The sequence below is a fragment of the Malaclemys terrapin genome, chromosome 1 (assembly GCF_027887155.1).
Source record: "Malaclemys terrapin pileata isolate rMalTer1 chromosome 1, rMalTer1.hap1, whole genome shotgun sequence".
Lineage (NCBI taxonomy): Eukaryota > Metazoa > Chordata > Testudines > Emydidae > Malaclemys > Malaclemys terrapin.
Genome location: NC_071505.1, coordinates 121,994,080 through 122,014,848, shown reverse-complemented (window position 1 = coordinate 122,014,848; position 20,769 = coordinate 121,994,080). Strand labels below are relative to the sequence as shown.

The window sequence follows — 20,769 nt, the reverse complement described above, 5'->3', positions numbered from 1 at the left end:
TAGGCTTCGTAGGCCTAATAGCATAAATGTGTTTCGTCTGAAAGATTTGGCTACAAAGCACCACAGTGCCCTATTACACAATTTTTGGGTAATGATTTAATACAGGCTCATAGGGGAAAGTGCTACCTAGTGACTGGCTACCGCCACTTCCTCTGGCATCGAGATGGGAAACCTCCAATGAATACCTCATTGCTGGCCAGGCCTAACCCTGCCCACTTTGAGATCCCAGCACTGGGACAGAATTGCCCATGTCGGAGCTCACAATGTGGGTTGCGTCTCCCTGATCCTTCGGTTGGTTTATATTTTTATACTGGCCCCAGTGTGCATTAGGTTGGCCATGAGGCCGCACTCACTTGCACCACAGGTGAGTCTTTACACATGGAGGGTTCTGCTCTGCCACGTTGACCTTCTCCCCTTCCCCTAATGCTGGTGGGGGAAGAGGGAGGCAGCTGGCACAGGAGCTGGCTTCACCAGCCTTACACCAGCGGAGAGTTCCCCTCCTTCTGCCAGGAGAATTCTCGACTGGCTCCTTACAGCCAGAATCTGGCCCTTTGGCTCACCCTGAGCATCACAAAGAAATCAGAACCTTGCCCATCTTCTCCAGGACCCACCCATTTTTCTGGTTTTCACATTTCTTCCTCATCCTCTAATACTGTAACGCATGCGGAGGAACACGAGTTTCCGAAAAGCCAGCTGTGTATCCTGTGGCACATGTGGGTTATTTCTAACCAATAAGAGTTTCCGGCAGGCCTGCACTAGCAACCCTACTTCACTTCCCCCCCCAGCCCCCACTTTAGAGTTGGCTTGAGCCTTTAAATTCAGATCAGAGTTGAACCTCCCAGGCACCAGGAAAGGGAGTGTTCATATGCAGGGGTTTTATTCAGGCCTATCTTTTGTTTAGTCGTCTAAGAGAGGAGGATTATGGGTACAATGAAGTAGGGTGTTGCTTTTTTATTTTTTTAAACTAGAGTAGTTGAAGTAAAGTAGTTCACCTAATCTCTTTACTCATAACGCCTACACAATCAACTTTGTGTGCTGGCTTGTCTCAAAACTTCATAAAGGCCAATCAGACTTGGCCAACTTGGAAAAGAAAAGAACTCGCTTTTCCTCGTTTTTCATATACTTTAAACTATGCAACATGGTAAATGTGTACTAGAACGCTGGATCTACCATGCAATAAATAATGGAAATTGTTAACCTGACATGTGGTTATCCATCAGTTCTGCTAGAAACTTGGAGAGCCTCTCCCTGTCTTTTTACTGTACTGTTTAATGTTTATACAGTGCTGTTAGCACGTATGGGGCTTTAGATATACAACACAAGGCCTCTGCTCCAGAGAGTTTTCAGTCTAAACCAGACAACAGTTACACAAAAAGGGCCACAACATAAATTGTTTGGGATGGGTTGTATATTTGTCCTCTTAATTCAGAGTTTGACTTAAAAAAAACCAAACACTTTAAATTTATATTGTAAAGAGACTGAGATTAAGTAGTAGGCAGTAAGTCCCGTTACAATGCACTACTGGAAGGTGTTCAGATACTACAGTGATGAGCACAGGATAAGAACCTACACAGGATAGACTATGCATCAGAGCAGGGGTGGATGGCAAAGAGGAGGCAACTAATCAGATTTATGACGGGATGTAATACGGTGACCAGATGTCCCGATTTTATAGAGACAATCCCGATTTTGGGGTCTTTTTCTTATATAGGCTCCTATTACTCCCCACCCCCCTCCTGATTTTTCACCCTTGCTGTCTGGTCACCCTAGGATGTAAAGAAGGTAAGAGTCTGTCCCAGGATGTAGGAAATGGGGGGGGGGAGTGGGAGTGCCACAATGTGAATGGGAGGAGACTATGGGTTTGATAAAGCAGGTGAAGTTGGCAAAGAATGGTAGGAAACTAGGGCAGAGATGTAGCACTGTGCAGCGCCTCTGAACTTGAAGTAAAATGAAATCGAAAGCCAGGGAAGGGTTTCTGTGGGGGTGGGTAACAATCAGAATGGTAGGCAGGGAATAGGGGAGAACATTTTAGCTGGAGCATACTGAATGGACTGGATTGGGGAGAGGACCAGGTTACAGCAAAGCAGGCACAAGATAACAAGGATGTGGAGCAGAGCTTTGCTAGTTAGAGGAGAGGGGAATGGGAGGAACTGGATTTCAAACTTCGGTTCTGTAATTCACTAGTCTCGCTGTTACGGGATACTGAGTAATTTTCCAAGGTCAAATTCTCCTCCCACAAGTCTAGTAATCACCAGACTTTAGGTTATTCCTTAAAATTACAAATTTTCCACATGCACAATACTGAGCAATGACTTACAGCAGTGCATCATCATATGCATACTTCAAGAAAACACTCATTTATTTAAAAGACATACAAATAATGCCTGTGTACAAGCTCTAGGTGCCCTGACAACTACACTTACAATCAATTAAAATATCCCCCAGCAGCCCAACATCACAGAATAATCAGAAAACCAACCAGCAAACACAGCAGCAAACTCCATCATGCTTCACCCAATGCCCCAAGCTCCCAGCTCACATCAGAAGCCCTAATAAGTGGCTTTTGCAGTGTGCCCTAAAAATTAATAAATGTGGGCTATTTCAGACTAGATGTATTAAATGATGACATAATTGGCTCTATCACCACAAACGTCCATGGTATTTTAGACAAGGAAGATAGCAGGTGAAATCCAGGACCTGTGAAATCAATAGCAAAACTTCCATCGGCTTTGACCAGTCCAGGATTTCAACCTTCAGTCAGTTCATGAAGAGCTTACAGTACAAATGCCAGGTTTTTATACCTTTACTCATGTTAAGTAGCACCTTAACAACCTACGATTTCAGTGGGCCACTTTCGGAACAAGGTACTCTTCAGTGCGACTAAAGCCAGAAGTTCAAACGTGATGTTCAAAAGAAAAAAAAAGCAGGACATCAGGACATTCCAGATCTGTCTCTTTCCAGTTTTTTTAACTGTTAAAGAACAAATCCTGCAGCTATTACTCAGGCAACAGCCCCATGTTAACCCTAAGTGCATGTTCTAGACCAGCTGCATTAATAAGATTCATTTCCTCAGTGATTGGAATCACTGAGGAAATGAATCTCCATCTAACAGCTAAGAAGATAAGATAGAAAACCCAGACCCTACCCACTGGTGGTCACTGAAAGATAACATGGCACATTTTGGGAGAATAGGGATTTTAACTGCACCATCACATCAAAATTCCAGTTTCGGTATATACATAGTGACCACCTAACATTTACCACCAAGTGCCACATTTCTCCCAATAGGCAGTTGCATAGAAGTGTTTCCTTACAGAAAAGAGATCCCCAAATGCCTCAATTTCTTAATGAAAAGCATTCTTATAAATTGAAGCTTACTATTCTCCCTCCTCCAGGGGGTGGGTCGGTGCGTATGTAAAAATAAAAACAGAGTAGGTCTACCTTAAACTAAATAATTTTGATTTTAAATACATAGATTGTACCACCACAGATAGGTACACCAATGACCATATCAACTGGGTTGAACGTAATATCCCAAGAAAATGTTATGTGCTTATTTTAGTATATATTAAACTACGTGATAAAGTTTATTGGGAAACACAGTGAAGCCTATGAATGCTCTTAAACAATAGTTCTCAGAGTTTGCCTTTACATAAATCTAACAATAAGATAGTCTCCTCTATCTATTCGGTTACATCTATGCAATCCCATTGAGGTGAATGGAATAACATTGGTACAAATAAGGGCACAAATAGGGTCCACATGTGTGTTTTGTTCTATATACACACACTGGTACTATATTTCACTGAGAGCAAGATGACCTTTCAGAGCAATGCAAAACAGCTGGACAAAATTCTAAATACAGCCTTCTAACTGAAACAATCCGGGTCAGAGATTTATTTTGGGGTATTTATCAAATGTGCCCATCGCAGTCTATTGCTTGCTATGCTTCTGCAATGATTTCATCACAAATTAGTGCAAATACCTTAGCATCAGTGTGAGGTTTCAAACTAGGAATAATTTACTTTCATCTCACTCATTGCAGCTTGGAGAGACTAACTAAAATTAGACATGATGCACAAGTTAAACAGTACTAAAGCTCACATGCTGGGAACTGTTCAAACAGGAATAATTCAATCAGTTTGCCACAAAATTAACTGGCACCCAGTTATGTGCACTGTAAGGCATAATGAAGGGCTTTAAGATCTTTTCAGACCTTGACTGAAATATGAGCATTACCAGATTGATAATCCTGATTTAGTCTAACAGGAGTAGGTCATCTACCAAGAATTGAGATCCATTATCCCATTATTTGCCATGATGCTTTTGGGTTTTTTTGCACTACAGAATTGAAGAGAGAGAAGTTACTACAATAAGCGAACATGTTTATTGCACAAACTTGCAATAATTGCTTAACTAATGCAAATAATTTCAAGTATGGCCTGAAGGAATGTAAGGGATAATTGTGTGGTACCATCTCTTCCATAGATATTTCACAAATACTTTTCATATCATAGTGGAGCCAGTTCTGTTTTTCATTCCTACTATCATAACTACCCACAGCGAGTTGATTTAGTTGTAAAATTCCTAGGAAGAGGGGGAATGGAAGGAGAATGTTTAAACCCCAAAAGGCCTCAAAGATGTGGGCTGAAGGGGGTTGGATCTATAATCACAGGAGTTCCATGCTAGTAACTCAACCTGCTATTAGCATGGAACTGTCACATAAATGCAATAAAGCTGTTAGCACAGCCAGCGTCCAGCTCTTCCTCCGTCTCCAACAAGCCTTGTTTACTGCCTCTAAGCCCCATGCCTGTACAACACAGTGGGGAGAGGGGGATAACCTCCCACCTGTGTCCAAAACAACATGTCTAGCTGCCAGTTCCAGCCAGAGCTGTGCCATACACCTTGTCCAGACGGAGGGGGTCTCCGGGTTCATGCAGTACAACTGCCAACCACGCTAGTAGCCATAGCGCTGGTCTGACGGGTGGTGCTCTGGATTCCTGCAGGGGCTCTGTTCTAGCAGCATTGCTCGTGTTAGCGTGGAACTCCACTTTCAACATACTTAGCAACTGCAATGCAAACTACAGAAGAGGGAAGGAAAATACATTCAGTAGCTGGCAAGTTATAGAATATGTAGAACCAAGTCACTAGGGGAAGTTTCCATGATTGCCACTACAAATAAGCTACTGCCTAGAGCCAACAGCTGCCCAGTAACTGGCATGGATGCCTCTGAATGGTTAAGTTAGAAATCTTATCTAGAATAGCAACAAATTCATAGACCTTGGCATAGTAGATAAGAAGATTCCTCCTTAAGTTGTTTCTACTTTCCCCATGCGTTACAGCCTAGTGATGGATTATCAGCTGAGCTGAGCCACTCTGCTCTTAACCCTCCTTTCTAACAGCTGAACTATAGTTACTTTTACAGGCTATACAGCAATCTGTCAGTTATCAGTTTTGATCATGCTGTCTGAAGTCACCCTAGGAGAACGCTGGCATCCCTTCGATCATATGCACACCTCAGCCTCAGCTTTAGTATAGAAGGGTCTCTTTCTACCTTGTGTTATGACCAACCAGCATGACAAGCAATTATAAGACTTTTCCACATATACGCCCTTACTCTCTGCCATGTGGATAAAGCTATGCAAAAATTAGGGATTCAGAGCTCATTCTAAAGATACAGTGAAATCTAGTAAGATTTTTTTTTACCTTATATTTAAAAAAACAACAACAACAACAACAACAACACACATTTCTCTCACTTACCAAAATATTTTTAAAAATTAATTTCAGAATAAATTAATCACAGCAACAGAGTTAAACCCACAGAATTCTCTCTGTGGAACAATTCACTAAAACAAGCAGGAAGTTTACTTGCACCACCCTTAGAACGACATCATTTGTTTTTTTCATCTCTGTGTTGCATGAACAATCTGAAGCAAAGCCAGCCATGCAACTGACAAAGGAATGGTGAACAAGAAACTGTGCAGTGACATCTTCACTGTTAAGGTTAAATTAACTTATAACGCACTTTTTAAGTAACCGAAAGAACCCTGAAGGTGGCGAGGTGGATGTATCGTCAATGTTACTTTCTTTGCTTCCACTGGGGCAGTGAGACGTAGGAGGGGGACAAAAGGGAGAAATGGATCAATCAGTTTTAAGCTCCCCCAGAAAGTTGCCTAGACTTGGTCTACACACTTTAGAGTTACAGCAGCATAGCTATGTCTGTCAGGTGTGTGAAACCTCCCCCTCTTTCTCCCCCCCCCAAACCAACACAACTATGCTGACATAGCCCTCAGAGCTCCTGTCAACTAGGGATGTAGAAGGTTAATTGGTTAACCGGTAGCATGAGGCTTACCGTTAACTGGACCGTAACCGTTTATCCCGGCGGCCAGCCACACCGGGACTGGAGGGCAGGCGGGACCCCAGGACTGCAGCCCCAGGAGGACCGCAGCCCTGGTGGGACCCCAACCCCGGCTGGCCCAGTGGGACCCCAGCCCCTGCCACCCCACACTGGCCCGCTGGAGCGACCTTGGTTAACGGTTAACCGGTTAAACAATTTTATTGTTTAACCCATTAACTTTAACAGATATTTACATCCTTGTTGTCAACATAACTAATCATCTGGGAAAGTGGTATTCCTATACCAACAGAAAAACCCCTTCCTTTGGCGTAGGCTCCACCTACATACCCTTAGAGTGGCATTATCACCTTCAGGCTTTTTTATGCTGTAATGAATTAGATCTAGTGGGAGTGTACACAGTAGTGTAGACAGGATACCGATGTTTTTACCAGTATCAAGAGCAGACTTGGATGACAGTGTTAAAAATGCCGACCCTACAGCTTTTCCCATTATTATAACCAGCCCATACTGACCCCTAGAAGATGCTTTCAGCTAGAAGCTATGGGTTTATGTATGTGGTTGCCAACAGGGTGTAGACCAAAAGAAAGTATCTGTTGCCAGAAGGATGGTGGGTAGAAACACATGTCCTCCTCCACTTGCGTGACCACCTCGAAAATTCCCTCTACCTTTACCCCATAGCAAATGCCGGCCTCAGCCCTGAACACAGCAAGAAAAATAGGCCCATTGGATGACTGAAGCACATCTACTGAAATAATTAAAAGAGAATGTTGGAAACCTATCTACATGAGCTTAGCCAGGAAATATTTCCAAACCTTCCCGGATGTTTCTTTAAACAAATAAGGTGCTGTGACAGGTTAAATGAACCTCAGTTGGGTGCGACACAAATACCACAGGCTTTGGAAATCCAACTGACTGGCTTTTCAGGGCCCTGTCAAAATGAAAACTTTCCACGGAGATTTCCATTAAGAATTCAAAAAGTTTCCTTTGTCCCAATTTTAAAATGGAATTCAGCAAAAGGATGGTTTTGTGCAGGCAGACAGACTAGAGTCCAGCAGAACAGGGCTTTCCCAGCTAGCCCTTCCTTCTTCCTGCACGGAGGGACTAACTCCTATGGCTTGCTAACCCAGGCATCTCAGTGCACCTACCACTTACTGAGCCATATCATGCCCCGACTTATATTCTGTACAACTAAGGATAGAAATAGAGGAAATTGCCATGGTATCCCAGTTACCCAATTCTGTTCTACTTGATTTTTATATCCCACCCATCACCATTGCATTTGGAGCGCCTAACTCACCCCAGTTATCTACAATGGACAGGTTCCCTGAAAATACCTGGTGGTTGTTGGTGGATTTTTTTTAAAATCTGCTCAAGAGAGTCTAGTGGTTAGGGTAGTAATCTGAGATTCAGAAGATCCAGACTCAAAAAATCCAAGACACGAGAGGCATCTATGAACATACATAATGAGAAAAATCACATAAGTTAAAGCTAATCCAGTACATCTCCTGGTCAGCATCCCTTATGAAAAAGTCCTTTGAAATGTAATTGTGAATAACCACCTTTCCACAGAACGTTTAATACCAGCCTACAGGATTCTCCAGCAGAAATGGATTCTCTATTGAACTATAGGTTGTTGGAGTAATTTCTATAGAAGTCCAACAGCATGTCTCTCAGCAGCAGGAAGTCTTTCCTGAGATGCAGTCTAAGCAGCAAAGGCTTCCCAGGGAAGGCATTAATGACAATTATTAGAATCCTGTTTTGAGTCATATATCACATGATCTTAATTTGGCCCTAAACACATCTTTACCTGTCAATTTTACTTACTCATTTTCAGAAGTCTCCTGCCTCCGGTGAACCTACGTTTTCTTTTTCTTAATCTTATTGCATATTATTACAAACTCCCCTTGGTCTGGGCCATCCTAAACAACTGATCTGTGCTAATGCTCACCCCCTTTCAAATCCCTGTGGAAGAGTGATATTTCTGCCTGACCCTCAGGCACTGTTTAGCCAAGATATACTCACATTTACAAGAGACAGAGCTGAGTTGTATAACCCTGATCTGAACACTTCCAAACTTTGGGGAAATGCACCTCCAGACTTTGTGGGTGATTCTGATCCTTTTAAAAAGCCTGAACCAAACCCCAGGTTTCTGATCACCTCTAAACTTTAGGAAAATTCAACTCGTGATGCAAACTGCCGCTTTTCAGGAAACTGACCATTTTTCCTGATGACAGACAAAAGCAAAGACATTTGGAGGAAGCAGCAGTCCAGTGGGTAAGTCACAGGACTGGGAGCCAAGAGGCTTGGGCTCTATTTCCTGCTCTGTCACTGATCCTGTGTGTGACCTTCACCTCTCTTTGCAGCTGTTTCCTCTCTCACCCATTGTCCGCCTTGTCTATTTAGATAGTACGCTCTTTGAGGTATGGGCTGTGTGTTTGTACAGTGTCCAAAAGTTGGCTTATAGGTGCTACTGTAATACAAAGAAGAAGAAACAAAAGGGCCAAATCATCCCTGGGGATAAACACGCTTAATTCCCATTGACTTCAACTGAACCTGCCTACCCCAGGTATGGGATTTGACTCTGAGGGTTCTGCAGCATTCATGGGTGCAACGGGGGAGAATTGTTCCTGTTTTCTTGATTCGTGCTGCTGAATGGGGATTTTTTTGCAGGAAGGAAAAGTGTACAACACAATTAATTAAGGAGGCAGAGTCAGCATTATCTCCGAACGAGGCACTCTGGCTGAACTCACCTAATACTAGTGATGTTTTAAATTAAAACCATTCAGTCCAAGAACAGTTGAATCATGTAACTGGTGTAGTATTAGAATTCAGAGGACTTTGCATGCTACAGAGAACAGATGGGCAGCTATGTGTAAAGCTGTCACAGACTCAGCAGAGTGCCACCTTTTCTGCTAGTACCAAAACACCACCCTGTTAATTTAGTAAATGCATGTGTGGTCTTAATTTTATCCTTCGGTCATTCAGACAAGGCACTGTAGGGTAGGGCCTTGAAAATAAGAGGTTGGTTTGTTTGTTTTTTTGGTTACAGTCATTTAAAAAAATCATCTTGCTATTTTGCAGGTCTCCAGCTTAAGTAGTTTCAATTCCCCTTTCAAACATTAAAGTGTTTGATAAGCTTTTGGTAACGAGAACTTGGATTCTATTTTTATATTTGAAATATAAGTTCTACATTTTTCCAGTGGCAGTTATTGACTAATCAATTTGTAGGTAAGACACTTATGACCAGGCATTAAACAAGTACAAAGTTAGCCAAAATAAACTCCCCCTAAAGCCCATCATCCATTTTATGGCCCGACTTTTCCATCCCTCTGTTATTTTAATCACTTCTCTCATGAAAAACAGTCAAATAAAGCTGCTCTCTCAAACCTGTCTCATATGGTGCCATAAAAGCCTTTGAAAATAACTACTTGTCATAAATCAGTATGTTTTAAAACAAACTTTAAGTCCTATAATTAGATTCCCATCTATGTCCTATGATAAAGGAATTCAGGTACTGCAGTAGATGGTTCACAAGTCTGAACCTTACTCTCCCCAATAAGATTTATAAGCAAACAATGAAGGGGGACAAGCATACACCTACACAGACAGATCAGCATACAACTTCCCATCAGAAGTTTCAGTAAAGTCAATGGGACTGTTCCCATAAGAACACTCATGTAAGGGCTGAAGTACCGTGCCCAGCATATGGGTGTCAATGTTAATGTACACACCCATGCAATCTGCTGTTACAAAGATGTCAAGATTTTTTTAAAAAGTCACAGCACTGGCACTCAGGAACTCTTTAGTTAGCTCTAGTCCTGGCTCTAATGCCTTGGCTAGAGAAGCACTGTTTTGTGGTCTGAACAGAGGACTGGGAGTCAGGAAGTCCTGAGTTTAACACAAGCTGTGAAGCTGTCTTGGACAAGTCACTCAAACTTCCTGCCTACCTCTCTCCATGTGATGAATGGGGATGATATTTATCTACATCTCAAGGATGTTTGTGGGGATTACTACTACTACAACATATTTCTTATCAATAACACTTCGTAATATTAAAACATTTTAAAAAATATAACAGTCTGTCCACCATTTGTGCAGTTAGCTCAAAAAAGTTCTAACTAAGTAGAAACTTAAATCTATATTTAGGCTCTTAAATAAGCTGCTTTCCCAGTTAAAAGCTGTGGCTGTCTCTTTAGGTGGACTTTACTTTTTACTTTGGATGGGATACAGAAAATGAAACTACAATGGATCTACACGTAGAGTTATTTTCACTGTCTGATTCCCAGGACTTAACATGTTTTGTAATTGTATTTGGGGTTCACAACACAAGAGGAAGTATTAAATGTACATTTGTGCTGAAACTGAAAACCACAAACATTTCTATTCACACATACTCATGTCTCGGGCCCCAAATTAAAGGGACTCTAACATAAACCATAGAGAACACAAACCCCTACTGTATGTTCCTCTCCATTCTGCAGTGCAGCAGAGAGAAAACTGTAGGAATGTCTTGAAAAATGTTTCAGAGTAACAGCCGTGTTAGTCTGTATCCGCAAAAAGAAGAACAGGAGTACTTGTGGCACCTTAGAGACTAACAAATTTATTAGAGCATAAGCTTTCGTGGACTACAGCCCACTTCTTCGGATGCGTGGGTAGCTGTACAAGGGAAGTGAATGTTCCACTGTCTGCATAGATAAAACTTTCTGTGCACTTGAGGTGACTTTTCATACTTACAGATTCCAAGGCCAAGAAGGACAATAATGATCCTCTAGTCTAACATATGCCATAGAAATTCCCCCCAAATAATTCCTAGAGCAAATTTTTCAGAAAAACATCTAGGTATGATTCAAAAATGGTCAGTGATGGAGAATCCACCACTGGTAAGTTATTCCAATGGTCACTTACTCTCACCGTTAAATTTTTACACCTGATTTTCAGTCTGAAAATGTCTACCTTCAATTTCCAGCCTTTGGATGATGTTCTACTTTTCTCTGCTAGATTATATAGCCAATCATTAAATATTTGTTCCCCATGTAGGTACTTACTGATTGTAATCAAGTTGTCCCTTAACCTTCTCTTTGTTAAGATAAATCAGTGAAGCTCCTTAAGTCAATCACGGGAAGGCAGATTTTCAAAGCCATTAATCATACTTGTAGCTCTTCTCTGAACCTTCTCCAATCAATCAACATCCTTCTTGAATTGTGGACACCAGAACTGGACACACTATTCCAGCAGTGGTCACACACCAGTGCCAAATACAGAGGTAAAACAACCTCTCTATGCCTACTTGAGATTCCCTTGTTTATACATCCAAAGACTGCATTAGCTTTTTTCACCACAGCATTGCACTGGGAGCTCACATTCAGCTGGATTATCCACCACGAACCACAAGTCTTTTTCAGTTACTGCTTCACAGGATAGTCCCCCATCACATAAGCATGGCCTACATTCTTCATTCCTAGAGTATACATCAGCGGTAGGCAGCCAATGGCACGCGTGCCAAAGGCGGCATGTGAGCGGATTTTCAGTGGCACTCACACTGCCTGGGTCCTGGCCACCGGTCTGCGGGGCTCTGCATTTTAATTTCATTTTAAATGAAGCTTCTTAAACATTTTAAAAACCTTATTTACTTTACATACAACAATAGTTTAGTTATATATTATAGACTTCTAGAAAGAGACCTTCCAAAAACGTTAAAATGTATTACTGGCACGCGAAACCTTAAATCAGAGTGAATTAATGAAGACTCGGCACACCCCTTCTGAAAGGTTGCCGACCCCTGGTATACATTTACATTCACCCTATTAAAATGCTTGCGGGGTGAAGAGGTGGAGCAGGCCAGGAGTGGAGGAGAGGAACAGCCGCTATGCAGCATATCCTGCCTAGATAGGACCATTTCTGCCTAAAGCTGAGGGAGTACTAAAGCAGTGTTACTCCCTCCACATTCAGAGGAAACGCTGGGTTTAACTGGAGCCTGGCACACAAGGCAGTGCTGCTTCAATTGCAGAAGTACTCTTTCCACCACGAGAGAAATGTGGAGGAGCAGCACATCTTGATGTGGGATCCATGGTGTTTGAGTCCCGATTTCTCACAGTTCCACAGCTAATCAAGGGCTTGGTCTCCGGCCTTGCCAAACCTTGCCCAAGTTTTCACAACCTTGTCCCCTTCCCTCACAAATTATTTCCACGCAGGAGGGAACGACTGAGGCCTAAGAAAGGCCATGGCTGCAATATGTGTTATTTAAACATTTCCATGCAGCACAATCAGCTCTATTACATGGTTGGTTTAGTTTGGGCTTTTGACAAAACCAGGCACACATTCATTGCAAAAATCAAGCTTTTATCCACCATATTTTTCCAGTCCACAACAAAGATAGAAAGGAATAAAAGCTACAAATGTGGGGAAACCATATAAGTTCATAGGAAGGACAACACACATCACAGGTAAGAGTTTGCAAATCCAGTTTGATGACTGATTATTAACAGAAAATTCCAACCCTTAGTAAAAATAATAAACCCCATACTGGTAATGAACAGTTTGTTCCCTACAATTAGAAAAATAGCAGAGAGAGCCACTATCCTTAGTTTGATCTGAATCAAAACTACAAGTCATCTTGTTCAGTCACAGCACCCTGGAAAATGTTCACAGTTAATCCCCTGGCTGGATATTTTGTTTAAAAACAAATAAACAAGGCCAACCTCCACAGGAAAGATCTGAAAACACAGTATCCCACTGATATAGCCATTGTTTTCCTCACTTGATGTAATCATCATTTGAAGCCTTGGCTGTACAACAACTGTGAAGCGAAATAGTTAGATATGTAACCCAACAGCAGAAGCATGCACAAGGGGGGAGCAAGCCCCCCATCCCCAATATTTGTCTAAAAATATATTTTTTTTCTGTGCCAGCCCTGGTCCCATCCCCAGCTGCTGCTCCGGCCCTCAGCTGCTGCTCTAACATGCCCCTCCAAAAGCAGTCAGATTTAAATTCCTGTGCACCCCCCTACCCAACAGTGAAGCATTCATATTTCCAGGTAACCTATTGGCTACAGAAACAGTTTAATGCTCCAATAAGAGGACTGAGTTCTAATTCTAGATTTGATACCCACTCCTTCAAAACCTTGGGCAAGACAAATACCTCTTAGGGACAATACTCACCCTCTCTCACAGGGTGCTGTGAAGATTAGCATTCGTAAAGCATGTTGAAGATAAACTTGCTATATATTATCTTGATTTCTGAAACTGTCTTTACATAGCTCTAAGCAGTTTCTTCACAGTTTTCAGATCACCTACCTAATACAAGAGTACTGGATACTCATCTCAAAACTGAGCAGGGCCCAATTCACCTCTCACAGCAGTGGAGTTATTCCTGAGTCTCACGGAAGTCAGAGTTAGGTATAAAACTGGTGTGGGAGGAGAATCAGGCTCAGTATTTTTTTTTATTTTTAAATGATGTTGCAATATAATTATTGACCAGTTCTATTAAAAAGATTATGAGGAAAGGGTGGGATGACACTTTCTAAGGGGGAGTCATTGCAGCTCATGTACACATACCTAACTAGCTTTGCTCTACCTACTGGAGAAGTGAAGCTGCAGCAGCATGGGCTATACAAGGCCATCCAGAACTCCGAGTAATTACTCAGCTGTCTAGCCTGCGCTGAAGCCTATGCTGCCAAGGCTTCACTGCTCCAGTACCTGAGCTAGCTAGATCAAAGTTAGCTCAGGTATGTCTACAGAAACTGCAGGCATACCCTGTGATTACAGTGTGGGCATACACTTAGCTGGGCATCTAACTCCCCTTTGTGCCTTTGAATATCTTCCCCCTAGACTGCAGGGTGACCAGATGTCCCAATTTTATAGGGACAGTCCCGATATTTGAGGCTTTTTCTTATGTAGACGCCTACTGCCCCCCACCCTCTGTCCCGATTTTTCACACTTGCTGTCTGGTTACCCTACTAGACTGTAAGCTCCTTAGGGAAGAGACTTGTCTCTTGCTAAGGCATGTCAAGATTAGGTCCCAGAGCCAGAGCAAGTTTACTAATGAAATGACTGCACGGGCGGCCCGCTACCACCTTTGGAGCGCCAGAAGCGAAATTCCATAGGTGTGGGGGAAGGGGGGAGAACCAGCACTGGCGCCTGGACTATGGGCCCGCCCATGCTCCACACCACCCCCACTCTGCCTCTTCCTGCCCCAACTCCACCTCTTCCCCTGAGGCCTCCCGTCACCCGCCGCTTACTCCTCTCCAGCCCCTCCTCCCACTTTGCTCACCTAAGGTGGGAAAAAGTGATGAGGCCGTGGCCCCTCCTGTTCCAGGAAGGAGGCAGATAGGAGCGAGCAGCGGGTGGGAAGTCCTTGGAGGAGGGGGTGGAGAGAAGTGAGCAGGTGGGGCCTCAGGGGGAAGAGATAGAGTGGGGGCAAGGCCACAGTCCAGGCACCAGTGGCTCGTCCCCACTTCTCAGTTGCTTCCGGCGCTCATGTATGAGCCTCCCCAAACAGAGGACTACCTATGAATGATTGGTAATAGTGAGCAACCGCTATTAGGGGAGGTCACTGTTAACTGTACATATGCAAAGATTCCAGGGTGTTTGGAGTTAATTCTTTTTATTAGGCTACATTTTCCCCATCTCAAAAGTGCGGATAGTGATTCGGATCCCCTTTGTAGGGCACTTAAAGAGATTTAGGGTTGAAAAGAGCTTATATGTGAGCTAGGGGACATCATCCTCATCATCAGGTCTCTATTTGAGATTAACCTCACCACAGAAATATACAGTAAATCTGGCCTCCAAAAGAGTCAGTCAGAATTTATCAGCTTAGAATATTTAATAACTTCTCCATATTCAGATTTTTAACATGCAAGCTAGAAATAGGTCACACAGTAATTGTGTAGCTTTACAGCTGCAGAAGAGTTTGAATTTCTCTTTGAAGACTGAAAATAATGAGTTCAACAACAGAAGCGGCTGTCTCGGGTACACTGTCCTGCTGACATGCATATCTCCATGATGAGAGCTCTGCAAGTGGTTACAGAGGCATGGAGACAAAAGCAAGGTACATACCTGGAAGCTTTGCTGACCATATCTGAACTGCAGGAGTCTTCACATGGCACTCCATTATCTCCTCTCTCCTGTCCCAACATGCACTGGACTACAACTATTTCTACTGTGGTAGCAGCTAAATGCCCCTCTCCCAACCAGGTCCCTTTGTAGGCATTGTACAAACACATAAGGAGATAAAATCCCTTCTGCAAACAGCTCACGTCTAAGGGCTCTATGTAAACTCTAGGGTGGATTCTCAGGGCGGGGGGGGGGGGGGGGAGAGAGAGTCTTGATCAAGAATTTGGAGGGAACAGGTGTGTACATCAAGGGCAAAATCTGTGGTTGGAGAGGCTTCCCTTGGTAGTAGAACTTAGGCATTTCCCCTGCACCAGGTGAGGGAAGCAGGGCCTCAAGGGGCCATGCGGGATATGGACCCCTTGCATAAAGCTGAGCTCTGCAGGGAATGGTTGAGTGTGCAGGCAGGATGCGCTGTGGAAGATGTGAATCCCAAAGACTTTCTGCCATGTAGATCCTTCCCAGTGGGAGGTATGCATTTGGGCTACAGAGCAGTTTAGTGGTAATAGTGAATGGGGGTGGTGGGTGGAGCTGGGAAGGAAGGAGTCTTACCAACACCCCATACCCCTGTGGCACAGAGCAGAGGACAGCCCAGGTAGCAGAATGGACCAAATTCAGTGCTGACTTACACCTCATGTAACTGACTTCAAGTTGTTTATAGAGCATAAATTGTCTCTGTACGTCCCCTAAATTTCACAGGTATTCAGTAAACTAGTTATATTACTGACCAGACTTACTACAACACAGAGAACTTTAAATAAAGGAATGTGGATTTCTTTTTTAATACCAGTGGGCAGGATGGACCCACTTAAATATCCTTCAGTCAAGCTGTTAAATGCAACACTAACTAGAAATGGGACCAAACCAAAAATCCAGCTATGAATACACTGGATTTGAACACTGGCTCAGGCCATCCATGTCATTCATGTAAGAGAGTTAATGGATGCTAAGCGTAACAGTGCCTTGCTCAAAGGAAGCATGCTTCAAAAACTGACGTGACGCCACTGAAACTAGAGAATCGCCACCCTCCAGGCCAAGCTCTGCTCCAAGATAAACACATGTAACTCCCATTGACTTTGAGGAGAAAAGTAACAAACTTCGTATTCCAGGACCAATAACACCAATCTTAATCAGTGAACAATAGAATACATATTTGCTATCATATCAGCCTCACTTTGCAGTACATATCACTTCTGTAGCAGTTTCCAGGAGAGGATCTTAAAGCACGATACCATCATTAATGGACTAAGCCTCCCAACATCTCTGCAAGGTAGATATTATTATCCCCAGTCCAGACATGAGGAAAGTGAGGCACTCAGAGCTTAGAAGACTTGATACATCAAGTCAGCATCAGAGCAAAGAACAGAACCCAGGTCTCCTGGTTCCTAACGCAGTGCTATAACACTGCCTCACTGATTACCTTGCTACTGATTTTATTGAAATCTACACTTACGATGTTACCAACAATTAGAAGTCACACTTGCTCTTCAGGAATGTAAATTCTTAAACTCTGACTCTTGCCTTTAATAGAAGCAATAAATCTGGATTTGACACACCAAGACATTTTATTGTCAGATATTTGATCACACAAGCATGAAGAACATTTTCCCTTCGAGGACTCAGTTTGAGGAATGCAGATATTTGTTTTGCTCAGCCCTGCTGCCATTTCAGTATGTGCCACAAGGAATGACTTATGCAGTGTAGTTGTAGCCGTGTGGGACCCAGGATATCAGAGGGACAAAGTGGGTGAGGTAATATCTTTTATTGCACCAACTCACCAACAGAAGTTGGCCCAATAAAAGATATTAACTCACCCCCTTTGTCTCTCCAACAAGCCACTTACACATTTTACTACTGAAATCCTGTCTGGGGTCAAACCAAACCAAACCAGCAAAGCCTTTGAAAGCTCCGAAAATAACTGAACGTTATCTATATAGGTATAGTTCAAGCAATACAACTCTTGTGCATAGACAAGCATCTATGTTTAAGAGTCAAAGGGGTTACAATCCCCCTTGAAAAAAGAACAGGAGTACTTGTGGCACCTTAGAGGCTAACAAATTTATTAGAGCATAAGCTTTCGTGGACTACAGCCCACTTCTTCGGATGATTATGCTCTAATAAATTTGTTAGTCTCTAAGGTGCCACAAGTACTCCTGTTCTTTTTGCGGATACAGACTAACACGGCTGCTACTCTGAAATCCCCCTTGAGTGGATACAGTTACACCAGCATAACTATTGCCATAAGGGAAGGTAAATAAGCTATACCAGTTAGAGGCATCTTTATACTGGAATAGCTTCATCCACGCTAGGGGTTGTTCTGGTATAAATATTCTAGCAAAAAAGCTTAACCAAAATAGTTCTACAAGAACTGTGTGTAGACCGGGCCCTGGAGAGGGAAACATTGCTAATTCAAGGTGCACCTAGCATTTTAGTGGTTGTATTTGGAAGCGTCCTACTAAATCCCAGAATTGTTAGAGCTTAAACCTAAGCACACCTTTCCCTCACCACTTTCCTAAAAGTGGTCTCTCTCCATGGCTTGTAGCTAGTGACTGTCTAGAAATACACTCTGGTGCCCACAGTATGGCAACCCAAACACAGATTCAACCTCAACCCTCCTGCTATAATGCACTGTATTTTGCAGTAACAGAAGTATGGCATGTTTAAATTTAGCCCTTCTAATCAACTTCATTTTTTAAGCCTATTAAGTGGCCAGTTAGCAAAGAGTCCAGTAGTCTAAATTTTGTCATCACCTGTTTACTTTCCCAATACAGACATTCCCCGATGAGGAGCACAAATCACATCTAGTTTTCATTCCCATCGGCGGGGCTGGCGATGATGCCATTCGATATACACCAGTCTAGTGCCATGAGTCTGAGTGTCAGCTAGCCTTATTCACAGTGAAACTGACTCCCATTGCCTTGTGGAGATGACACAAGATGGAGAGGAAAGGGGGTTAGTTTCCTTTGGACTAAGGAAAGCAAACTGGAATTGGAAACATGACTCATCACCCTAGCCTCTTTCAGTTAAACCCTGGCTAAAGATCCAGAAACAGGCAATGCCTGTTGATGGGAGAAAGCTATTCCCTCCCCGCATTGAGTGGCCATACAATCTCTAAAATAAACTTCAAAGTAGAAGTAACACAGGCAGGTGTAGCTTTTAAAATTTTGAACAGTTTATTACCTACCAACCTGACACAGGTAGCTCAACCTTTACCATATTTTAGTAGTCAAAAGGTGGATTTGTCTTGCTGCAATGAATAAGCAATATCCAGACAGTCTCCTCACTTTATTGTGACCTCCAGTTTCACAGGCAAGAAGGGAAATAAAGACATCTATGTTCACATGAGCCCTTCATTTTTCAGACAGAGCAGAACTTTAAAAGCAACAGAAAATGTTCCTGTGTTAAAATTAAGGGGAGGGGGGTGAGAAGTGGCTGAGATGAGCAGGAATATCTGTGCTATTCAACTGAAATGTTTCCCCAAGAGGCTGCTTTCCATTAGATTTTAGAGACAGGTTTGCAATTAACACATATAGCTGAATTTCACACAGCCTCCCACAGAATGCAAATAACTTATTGAGTGCAGATTTTTAATTACATAAAAATCACCTGCAGTCTTTTTTTTGGGGGGGGGGGATGATAGACCCCACAATGCTAATACACTTTAATTCTATTAGATGATTTAATTGAGAACCAGAGTCTCAGTCACTAAATTGCAACGAATTAAGTATGTTATTTGAGACAGCATTATAACCAACCAATGCTTCCTGTTCTCTTTTCCACATAATATGGTGTGAGCCTGAAGCCAGAAACTCATGGCACCTGAAGGCAACAGGTTTTCTTTTTCAAGAAATCCTCCCTCCCCCATTTCTCCAGAGAGAGAAACAATTTAAAACACACAGATCCTTACAAACACCAGATTTGAAATGTACTACAAAGCACACACACTCTCTCTCTCACACACCCTCTCCTGTTTTTCTGGCTGCAAGCTCCCTGCATTTCCCTTCAGACTCTGTTACCTCACCCCCCCACCACCACCACCAAATCCTTCCAACTACTGCAAACAAACCTTCTACAGAAACATTCCCATTAAACACAAACACCGTAATGTTATAAAACAGACTGAATTAGGTACTTTCTCACCATCCTTCACTGGTAGCTTTGCACGATCCGTTACTGAACAGCCGTGCGCTTAAAGTGAGTTAAAATAAAGAAACCCAAAGGCCAAGAGAGAAGGAAAAGTGACTGGTTTTGTTTTGGAAGGAGGAGCAGGAGCTGCAGAGGGAAGCTGAGCCCCGTGAACAGCAGCTGCAGACAGCACGGTGTTGCAATACCACCCTCTTTCCCTGACTTCCACCAAAGTGCAATCAGACCCACTTACCTGGGTGGAAAACAGCCAAGTCCCTTCCTCAAAGTTCAGCTACACCTTCTCCCAGGCTGAGAGCGGCTCTTTCTCCCTAGGCAGCCTCGTAAACCATCGATCGCCCCTCTTCCCGTCCTGGGCTCGCTCTCCGCCTCTCACACCATGTCAGGGGAATCCAAGCAGGGACTGAGCTGGGAGCTTACGTCACTCCAGTTCCAGAGACCTCCCTCCCCGCGGGGAAGGGCCACAGAGAGCCGGGGAGGGGCTGAAACGGCAGCCCACACGCGCCAGCTGATTGGGGCCGGGAACAGTCACTCAGAACAAGTCAGATAATTTTATGCATTCCAGGGTTGGAGCGAGAGTCCTGCTGGAAATAAGGGTGGGTTTTTTTTGGGGGGGGGGATGCGATTTCCCCCGTGTCTCTTGGCAGGGGAGGCGGTGATTTCAGGAAGCTCTGTGAAAGCAAAAGTTGGGCACTTTATTCATTATAGCTATTGTTTATTATTATTACTTAACCTCAGATCCCAAAAGGAAGGTGTAAACAAACCCACCTTGGGATACACTAAAAAGCAATACCAGTGCAGCAACACCGTCTCTCACTTTGCGATGTTTCCTACGCAGATTGTTTAGAACTGGTACAAGCTCGAAATCATATACAGAGTTTCCCCCAAATCACCAAAGTTCAACTTCTTGCCACACTCTTCTCCCTCACCCACCAAAGATCAACGTCTTTGCAACTCCTCTCCCCCGCCCCCAACACACGCCTTCCCCCAAAGATCTACTTCTTGCAACACATAGTGGTACCCAACTAGACCCCAGCAACTTGTGGCACCCTGCAGAAAGTTGCCTAAACCAGAGTGGTGAGGGAAACAAGAACAACTTCCTCCAGCTCTGCATTCCCTTAATCTCCTGCACACAAACATCCCCGGAGTTTGGTTCCC

At 43.2% G+C, this 20,769-nt stretch overlaps 1 protein-coding gene across 11 annotated transcripts in view; it reads right to left on the bottom strand.

Moving 5' to 3' along the window:
• Window positions 1–20,013, bottom strand: part of PPFIBP1 (PPFIA binding protein 1) — a 172,717-nt gene extending 152,704 nt beyond the window's left edge. For all 11 annotated transcript variants that reach the window (XM_054037371.1, XM_054037361.1, XM_054037379.1 and 8 more), the window contains exon 1: window positions 19,847–20,013. The gene's annotated coding sequence lies outside the window, so the exon portion shown is untranslated. The remainder of the gene's footprint in view (window positions 1–19,846) is intronic.
• Between the last annotated feature and the right edge of the window lie 756 nt (window positions 20,014–20,769).